At 36.9% G+C, this 10,101-nt stretch overlaps 1 protein-coding gene and 1 long non-coding RNA gene across 2 annotated transcripts in view; one reads left to right on the forward strand and one right to left on the reverse strand.

The window, feature by feature from the left end:
• Window positions 1–10,101, forward strand: part of LOC115217360 (galectin-9-like) — a 76,977-nt gene that overhangs the window by 58,925 nt on the left and 7,951 nt on the right. The gene's annotated exons all lie outside the window — the stretch shown is intronic.
• LOC118765429 lies at window positions 1,535–5,702 on the reverse strand. The gene is made up of 3 exons (XR_005001294.1): window positions 5,532–5,702; window positions 2,928–2,932; window positions 1,535–1,546 (listed from the first exon to the last, which is right to left on the reverse strand). It is a non-coding gene; the product is annotated as an uncharacterized LOC118765429 (long non-coding RNA).

Genomic DNA, 10,101 nt, shown 5'->3' on the forward strand with positions numbered 1-10,101 from the left:
CCAGGATTAAGTTAGGATTATTAAGCTAATAAAGCACTTTGTTTCAAACCAAACTAAGTAACACTGACGACAAATTTGAATGAAATCTGTTGAAATTGGTAAACGTTTGGCTGAAAATAGGTTGCAGACAATTTGATTGGGAAATCCCATAAAGAATCGGTTTATTGATTTTTCGATTCATCAATTGTTTTTTTGGAGAACTTGGAGCATTCCATTTTTGGAGCATTCAAAGATCGGCATCAAGTTTGAACAAAATATATCAAAATTGGTAAAAGTGATGGTTGAAAATGGGGTGTAGCCAATTTTAGTGAGAAATCTGATAAGGAATCAGTTTATCGATTCTTCATCCTGATTGAATGGAAAACCCCATAAGGAATCAGTTTATTGATTTTTCACCCCAAATAGAACTTAACCGAACACAACATGGCTGATTCAAAACTATATTTTTACTTTAAAGTTGGTTTTCACACCCAACCCAGATCTTCAGAATCAGTGCTGTGATGGGAACGCATGAGTTGGGAGTTTGACCAGCAGAGGTGATCAGGTTGCACATACTGGTCCTTTCGAAACCACCTAACCTAGCGAAAGCAGTGACTAATCCCGAACTAGACCTAACCAATCCTAGGGGTACTATTGGTCAAGGCTGCGTCGAAGATATGCATTGGAGAAGGTTGCGTCAGAGATCTGCCTCATAGATCTGCATTGGAGAAGGTTGCATTGAAAGTTTGCACGCTATTATATATATATATATATATATACATATTTCGTTTTTGGATTTGGTTTGCAAGACTCTTTATGTGAGTTCGTGTGTTGAAGCATATTCTGTTGTGTCTGGGGAGAGTCATTTTCTTTTTGTGCCTTATAATTTAACACACTCTTACTCCTTATTTTCCTAAAATTTTCATTGTGTCTTGCAACCTTTTCAATAGTCTTGACTCTGTTATTTACACTGCATTCCTTTTTGTTTGTTTGTGCGCATGTGTGTGGGTCAGTGTGTGTGTGTGTGTGTGTCTGTGTGTGTGCGCCTATGCATGTATGTATGTATGTATTTGGGTTTTTTTGCCAATTAGAAGTGAGTATTTTACACATCACCATGGTGTAAAACTCTGTTTCCATAGTAACCAAAGATGCTGTGCATGCACACAAGGAGGAGAAGGTTATATGAGAAAGATAATTTTCTACTATAATGATATTCTTTTTTTTTTCTGTCACAACATATGAATGAGAAAGGAAGGGATGATGGCAAACCGGCAGTGGGAGTGTTTCAACTCTGTATGAGTACATGTGTGTGTATGTAAAAGGGAGGTGTATGAATGTTTGTGTGTGTGCAGTGGAAGTGGGATGGTGAATTTTTTAACTAATAAATGTCTGTTTTAAGCAATGCTTTGATTGTTATTTCTAGCAACTCCTGTTGATTTGTTTGTTCATAGCTTTTAAATATTTAATTTGCTCGCAAATGTTTTAATGTTAACTTCATTTGTTTATATTCTAATGTTTTGACTGTTATTTCTAGCAATGATGGAAGCGGCAGCGAATGTGCTGTTTTCTGATTGACTGATAATTCTGAAAATTATCAAACTTTGAACACCTGTAACATTTTTTCAAAGTTTTTCTAGCATAAATGAATAACAAATTCGGACTTAGCATAAAAAATTACATCTTTATAACACAATAACAAACTTTTTTAAAGATAATTGTAAACAGTGATGAAAACTACAAAGATCCGCCAGCTCCTGTCGAACTATCCAACCCATGCCAACATGGCAGGAGGACATTAAATGATGATGATGGTCATGGCTGGACATAACAACATCAACAACACAACTGAGGAACTAAACAAAAACAATAGCACCGCAGGTAGACAAATTCTTTCTAGCTGTAGTTAAAGAAGAAACTGTATCTACAAAATACATTTTTCTTAACTGTTATAAAAGAGTAAAATGAACAGATAATGAACAGAAGAAAAGCATACTGGGATGATCTACACTCACAACTAAATTATTTTACTGTGAATCAATTACGCCAACAAGCAACATTGGTAGAACATAGGATGAAAGACAGTAAATGTAACTTTATTATAAAAACTCTAAAATTAACCTTCTCCTAAACAGTATAAACAAAAGTGTAAACAATGTTAGAACACCACATGGTTTCATAGTTAGTGATATTCCAACAGATACTATACTGCTTGCCAGCCAAACTACATTACAGGCTGAAGCAGCTGACCACTGTCCTTTCACTACAGCTCTGATAAATAGCAGACACAAACCCAACAATCATTGCAGTAGTAGTCAGAGTTATATATTGGTAAAATATGTCCTTAATAAAATTTTTCAAGGAAAAATAATTTTGGCTCTGAAGTATTTTCTCTTTGAGAGAGAATCCTCTGCCAAAGTAAGCAAAAGGCCAACACAGTATTAAAAGTTGTTAATGAAATTGGAGAAGAGTATTTACAGCAGTGTAATGAACCCTCATTCTGGCAGATTAATGCCTGTCTGTAAGCCCTGTCTACTACTGCAACAGTGTGTGAATGACATCCAAAGAGTAAACAACACCAAAACAATGAAGAAAATGCCATCATGGGTTTTGAAGACTGAGAAAAAGACAGCTGATTTATGGCAGACCATCAGTCATGCGACAATACTTATTGCTTGCAAGTAAGCAAATTACTATATGTCTTACCAAGAAAAAGTAAAGAAGTAGACAGAAGTGAGGTTTAGTGATAGAAAAAGAGAACACTCAATTGCAAATTGAACATCCTCAAGCAGGAGCTAAAAGCTGCCAGTGAGAAACTCTAGTACCAGAAGAGAATAACCAAAAGTAAAACAATAAATAAAAAATTTAACTGGAACCAGGCAGCAGTGTACAGAGGCATGTGAGGAGAAACAATAAATATCATAGAAGCTTCTTCATGAGAAGACATAGACTCCTTCTGGAGGAAAATCTGGAGCAAAGAGATGTAGTTTAACCAAGATGCTCTGTGGCTTGAAGAAATTCGAAATAATTGTTGTCTCTGCTTTACACCCAAGATATACAACATTGATGGTGATACCCTTGTGACTGTAATCCCGAAATCTCAGGATGGAAAAGCACGTGGAAGAGACTTGATTGTTGGATACTGGTACAAGAAGCTAACCTTCTACCAACCATATTTTATTAACCTATACCAGCAAGCTCTTAATGGGAATAGTAGCATACTACACTGGTTAGCTTTGACTGAGATAAAACTGATCTCCAAAAGCAGAACCACCTACATAGCAAAAAGCTACCAGCCAATTACATGTCAGAACTTAATGTATAAAATATATACAGCATGTTTGAATTTCTTCTTCCAAGAACATTGTGAAAGTAATAACATCATTACAGTAAAACAAGCAGCTAGAAAGAGAGTCTGGGGCATGCCAGTCAATTGTTCATAATCAAAAATGTCAGAGATGCAGGTGCATAAGAAGAACCTAGATTCAATGTGACTGGATTACAAGCAAGCTTTTGACTCTGTTCCCCACTAAGGAATGATGGAAGTCCTTTGACTTGCTAAAGTTCTAGAGAGTATAGTCAAAGCCATACCTAACCTGACTTCATCATGGGCAATCATCTTGAAGTTAATACAAGGAGTGATTGTATTATCACTAATAAAATACAGCATCACAGAGGTATATTCCAAGAGGACAGCCTCTCTATGATGCTGTTCATACTTTCTGTAAACCTCTTGTCATTCATATTAAGGAAGTCTGAAGGATATCTCACTGGTTCACAAGGAAACAGAAATACCAAAATTACTGCTTCTTTGTGGATGACTTGAAACTGTATGCCAAGAGGAACTGCATGTTAAGAGAAACTATGCCATGAGATGAAAAAGAGCTTTGATCTGGTTACAACATTCTCAAAGGATATAGGATTGCAGTTTGGTCAGGATAAATGACGCTATATAGCTGTAAAAACAGGGAAAAGTATAAACTATAGTAGCAGCATCTCTATCAATGACTTAGCTGCTTCCCCCATATCTGATGAGGAATGTTATAGGTACCTAGGAGTAGATGATAATATATCTTATGATGATACCTGTAACAAGACATGTATCACTAAAGAATATTACAGCTGGATAAGAAAATATGAACCTTGGAATTCTCTGCATTTAATAAAACAGTGGCCCACAATGTTTTTGCAGTACCAGTACAAGCACCAACATTTGGGCTACTTGATTGTATGCTTGAGAAGATCCAAGCCATTGATGTGAAAACCCAAAAGATACTGCTCAGCACAAATAATTTTCACATCAATAAAGGGGCTTAACATTGATCCAGACTGCCTTTCAATGTCATATCATATCCCTTCGGTAACATCTTTTAACCACCAAGTATCAAAGTGCATCCCTTGACTAAGTTTGCATACATGAGGCAGATAACATCATGAGACTTGTAAAAGCAATATTCTGAATACCTGCCTGAAGAAGTCACACAACTCTACCACAGCATATCATCAGATGAAAGGATAAGTGTATATCAGCAGACAACAATGCATGAATATGTTAGCTGAAAGCTTCAGGATGATAGTAACATTGACAATCAAAGCAGTCTATCATGAACCAACAACTGGATTACTAAATCCTATTTTGAAGGGTTTGCATTTGAAATCCAGGAACAAGAAATACAAACCAAATACCTGATGCACAAAAGGGAGAGAGACACTGGTAGAACACCAAAATGTGAAAACCAATGCAGATTTTATAGAGTTAATACCAAAGATATCACCCATATCATAAGCAGTTGTCCACTGATGAGACATGATGTAGTCAAGACACTATACAATGAAATCTGTCAGAATGATAACCCTCAAGCCAAAGAAATAAGAACCCACAGTATGGTAGAAGCCATAGCCACTCATAATAAAAAGGAGTACTGGTGGACTGTCCCAGTGAAAACCTCAATAAAATGTAAGCATAATAAGCTTGAAATAGTGTACAGTAGTGGGAATTAGTTGCCCAGCAGATATTAACATAAGCCTAAAGATTAGTATAAAAGAAAATACCTACCTGAACTATTGAGAAATCTATGGCTACTCTACCCAGATTACAAGTTCAGGTATGTGTGTGTGTGTGTGTGTGTGTGTGTGTGTGTGTGTGTGTGTGTGTGTGTGTGTGTGTGTGTGTGTGTGCACATGCATGTGTGTACAAAATGGTATAAAAAAGTTCCCAGAATAGTTCTGTTGCATGCTAGCAGATGGTAGCACACAGTTGTGTGCACAATGAGAGCTAGCAGTGACCTTCATGAGGCAGTGTGCTAAGTGACATCGTTGTATTTACTTTGCAAGTTGTGAAATTTGTATTTTTGTGATCACTTGTATGCTGTGGTCTGTGATTTTGTCATGGACAGGGAGTTGGAACAAAGAGCCAATGTGAAATTTTGAGTTAGAGTTGGGAAGTCTGCTACAGAGACATTGAGCATGCTTCAGCAAGCTTATGGTGACAAGGCAATGTTTTGAGTGGCATGGGTGCTTCAAAAGTGGAAGAAAGTCCTTGGAAGACCTGCCACAAAATGTGGAGAAATTCATCAGCTTGTGCATGAGGATCATTGGAAGACAATCAATGACATTGCTGACGTTGTTGGTCTGTCGTATGGGTCTGTGTAGGCAATCCTAATGTCTGAATTGAACATGCAGTCTGTCTCTGCCAGATTTGTCCCCACCTGCAGCCCATTGAGCAGAAAGAAAATCGTGTCAGAGTCTGTCAAGATCTCTGTCAGTATGACACTGTGACCCATCCTTCATGTTTAGGATCTTCACTGGTGATGGGAGCTAGGTCTATGGATAAGACCTTCAGATAAAACAGCAGTCATCATAATGGAAGAGCCCTTCCATGACCAAAGAAGGCACGACCAAGCTGCAGCTCAACCTAGAGCATGTTCATCATGTTTTTTGACATCTACAGTATTGTGCACCAAGAATTCGTCCCCTATGGTCAGATCATCAATTGTGAGTTCTACTGCGACATTTTGAAACATTTGAGAACACTTGGCAAAAGTGACTCCCTAGTGAGTTTCTTTCTAAAAACAACATTGTATCACTTCTGCACCCACCCTATTCACCAAATTCGGCACCTGTGAACCTCCATCTCTTCCCCATGATGAAAATGCAGCTCAAAGGTCCCCGTTTTTAACACCAGTGTCAAGATCAAGAGCCAATAATTTATCTATTTCAGATCCATTTTATATAATCCAACTCACCTACTTAATATACCAAATTTCTGCACCTTTCTTATTCTATATCTTTTTATATGTGTGTACATACACACATACACACACACACATATGTACCTGTGCAAGTATATATATGCGAATGTATACATGTGTATGCATATGTGCTTGTATATGTATATGTATATATATGTATGTGTGTATGTATATATATATATATCTGTGTGTGTATGCATATATGTGTGTACATGTGTCTATGTATGTATATTTGTGTCTATGTATGTATCTATACATATATATAGTCTTATCATTACTTTCATCACTTTATTAATTCTTTATCACACTATATTCCTGCAGGCACTGTATGGCAATGCATACATGTATGTGTGCTGGCACTGTATGGCAATGCATACATTTATGTGTGTGTATGTGTGCCCATATATATATCAATGTATGCATACATGGTGCTATTCTACTCCTATGGTGCGACTTGGGTGATCCCGCCTCTTTATGGCTTACCTACTAAGATTACATGTCTGAAGATTTCCTGCATCAGGCTCAGTTGCTAAATCCATCAATGGAGGTTGGGTACAGTGACTTCATTTACAACAGGGCGCTGCTTGAAATCGAAGATACTGTTCTTAATATGGGTGATACTGTTCTTAATATGCGTTGGCAGTGTATGGCCTACCTTCAACAAACTGGAAAGGCGCAAACACACTGTCTTCGGATTTGCTGCATGACACATGTTATAATGTTGACGAACTTGCCCAATACATAGCGGAGAGTGTGCCAAAGCTCCTTCCACAACAGAAGTTCGCTTACAATTCTGTTATTAATTCTGTCCGGGACAAAGATGGGGGGATTTTTTCCTCAACACTCTGACATATGGTGAGTAGATGCTATTGTTGTATATTTTCAAACTTACTCATATTTACTTATCCATGATTAATCCCCCTCTTTCCTCCATAGGGCATCTGTTCTATTTTCACAGAGCATGAAGTTTTGTAACAGCATGTCCACTGCCGTTGGTGGAAAATGAAGACACCATATTCACCTGCGAACGTTTTACACACCCTTCCAGGACTACCTACCAAATTATTACAATTGTGAGAATGATAACACAGCCTTTTCAGGGCCACCTCACATTCTATTGTTACCCTCCCTTCTGAGAATGTTGCAAAGCTCTTTGCAGGGCTTTCTATCCAGTTGGAAATCGATTGGTTAGCTGTAAACTTATATCAATCTTTGCCTCAATAATCATAATTGAGTAGAATCATAAAGAGTACTTTAAAGCAATTAAGTCCCAAGCAACGCTGGGCAAATCTGCTAGTTTATCTATAGATCCACACAGTATCGTTTGAATGTAGGATTAAAGCCCCTCAGACAAAAGCCCAATAGTTAAAGTATGAAAGTGGACAAAAGCCCCATAGTTATATTTTTCAGTTATTTTTCTTTTTGTTTTTTTCACCTTTTACTTGTTTCAGTCATTAGACTGTGGCCATGCTGGGGCACCGCCTTAAAGAACTTTTAGTTGAATGTATCAACCCCAGAATTTTTAGTAAAATGTATTGATACCAGAATTTAAAAAAATTTTTACTTGTTGCAGTCATTAGCGGCACCACCTTGAAGAATTTTTTAGATGGCTGTATGGAACCCAGAATTTGTTTTAAGCCTAACCAAAACCACTTCTGTGATATATTTCATTTCTTTTCTTTGTACTGGGGTGCCACCTTGAGGAATTTTTAGTCGAATGTATCAACCCCAGAATTTTTGAAATGATTTTCAACCATCACATGAAGTTAAGCCTAGAAGGTCTCTCTACATGTAAGAGATAACTGCCAAATCTCTTAAATTTTTTTTATAAACCCCCTCAGTTATATTTTTTGGCTATTCTTTGTTTTTTTTTTCATCTTCTAAAAATCTTTTTACTTGTTTCAGTCATCGGACTGCACTCATGCTGGGGCACTGCCTTGAGGAATTTTTAGTTGAATGTATCAACACCAAATTTTTTTTTCTTTTTATTTGCTGCAGTTATTAAGCTGCAACCATGCTTGGGCACCACCTTGGAGAATTTTTAGATGGCTGTACGGAACCCAGAATTTTTTTGAGCTTGATCAAACCACCTCTATGATATATTTCATTTTCTTTTCTTTGTACTTGTTAAATCATTAGATTGCAGCTATGTTGGATAACCACCTTGAAGAATTTTTAGATGGCTGTATGGAACCCAGAATTCTTTTTTTAAAGCCTGATCAAAACCACTTCTGTGATATATTTTGTTTCTTTTCTTTGTGCTTGTTAAAGCATTAGATTGTGACCATGCTGGGGTACTGCCTTGAAGAATTTTTATAGTTGAATGTATCGACCCCAGAATTTTTTAGGTGATTTTCAACCAGCACATGAAGTTAAGCCTAGAAGATCTCTTTTACTCTTTTACTTGTTTCAGTCATTTGACTGCAGCCATGCTGGAGTACCACCTTTAGTCGAGCAAATCGACCCCAGGACTAATTCTTTGGAAGCCTAGTACTTATTCTATCGGTCTCTTTTGCCGAACCGCTATGTTACGGGAACATGAACACACCAGCATCGGTTGTCAAACGATGTTGGGAGGACAAACACAGACACACGAACACACGTATATACATACATACGACAGGCTTCTTTCAGTTTCCGTCTACCAAATCCACTCACAAGGCTTTGGTCGGCCCGAGGCTATAGTAGAAGACACTTGCCCAAAGTGCCATGCAGTGGGACTGAACCCGAACCATGTGGTTGGTAAGCAAGCTACTTACCACACAGCCACTCCTGCACCTATAAAATACAAATCTCTTCACATGCAAGAAATAACAACAAATTCACTTGAATTTTTTGTTTTTAATTTCAGGTAAACAAAAACAGAAATCACAGTTGTAAAAAACTTTTATGTTCCAAAATTCCAAATTTTAAATAATCAAAAATATATTCAATTGAAAATAAGTTGAATAAAATAAACATAACACGAGACTCATTACTACTCAATACATATATTTTCTGGATTCCAAGAAAAGGGAAAACCTTTACTTCAAGAAATGTGTTTTACAAGTCAAAACCATTCATTAGCAGCATCCTCATTATCACTACAACTACCACCATCATCACCAACATCGTCACTACCATCACCACCACTGTCATCATCACATCGCCACCGACAAAATGGTGACCAGCTATAAAACCACCATTACCACCAACAACAACAACTCAACCTCAGTCATCATCAAGCTAAATAAAATCACAGCCATCCATATATACAGGAAAGTCCTTTACATTCATCTCTCAACTGAGGGGTCTTATTCTTGCGGGCTTGTGGGTGCTGGTTCTACTTAAAAGTGCCTATGATGGTACCATATTAAAAGTACTCTGTAAAGTGTACTGGATGTTTTTAAAGATTGAATTTTATATATATATATAAATGCCGATTGTTTGTTGGAATCCGAATCTTCGTTGCTGAAGATGTCGGAATGTGTAAAAATATAAAAAAGAAAAGACAAGAAAAACCAGAAAGGTTTGGGGTGCTTATTGTATATTTCTTCCAAATATATAACTGAGAGGGTTTTATCCTATTTCGCATCACTTATATTTTTCTGTTTTTCAACTTTAATACTATTAAAATTAGAAATATATAATATGAAAAATGTTATACATTGTTTCGTCTACTTGAGTAACCATAATTCCCCATGTATAGATAAAAACATGTTTTCAAGACAAAAAAAATGGAAGGCATATAGTGCAACCAACCGCTAAGGTATCTTTGAAAACTTAAAGCAAAATTATGTGTTGAGGTTCATTTAAAGTTCATTTTATTACAACCTGATGTTGTGCCCTATGCCATTCAGAAATTCTTCCATGGTTTTCCTCTCATTCATGTAGT

Source organism: Octopus sinensis, linkage group LG11 (genome assembly GCF_006345805.1).
Source record: "Octopus sinensis linkage group LG11, ASM634580v1, whole genome shotgun sequence".
NCBI lineage: Eukaryota > Metazoa > Mollusca > Cephalopoda > Octopoda > Octopodidae > Octopus > Octopus sinensis.